This window comes from Eucyclogobius newberryi, unplaced genomic scaffold (genome assembly GCF_026437365.1).
Source record: "Eucyclogobius newberryi isolate DKJ021-1_F unplaced genomic scaffold, fEucNew1.0.hap1 SCAF_19, whole genome shotgun sequence".
Lineage (NCBI taxonomy): Eukaryota > Metazoa > Chordata > Actinopteri > Gobiiformes > Gobiidae > Eucyclogobius > Eucyclogobius newberryi.
This window is the reverse complement of record NW_027315823.1, coordinates 18,476,792-18,477,070: the sequence shown is the minus strand read 5'-3', so window position 1 is coordinate 18,477,070 and position 279 is coordinate 18,476,792. Positions and strand designations below refer to the sequence as shown.

Below are 279 nucleotides of genomic sequence, written 5' to 3'. Positions count from 1 at the left end.
GCCGAAATAGCTCAGTTGGGAGAGCGTTAGACTGAAGATCTAAAGGTCCCTGGTTCGATCCCGGGTTTCGGCAGCGCGATCTGACTTGAGTCATTCTTTTTATTTTGTCCAATGGGGCTGCTGTTTATGAAGTCGAGATACATTTGCAGACTGGCTGTGTATAAGGCAAATGTTTATTAAGTTGTAGTTACCTCTGTTAATTCCTTAACCTTGTCAAATAATCGTTTCCATGTTATATTTATTGAAAGTAATATAAATACATATAAAATGCGTAGGCCT

General features: G+C 39.1%; 1 non-coding gene across 1 annotated transcript; it reads left to right on the top strand.

The window, feature by feature from the left end:
• On the top strand, positions 1-73 carry trnaf-gaa (transfer RNA phenylalanine (anticodon GAA)). The gene has a single exon. It is a non-coding gene; the product is annotated as a tRNA-Phe (tRNA).
• Positions 74-279: the final 206 nt, after the last annotated feature.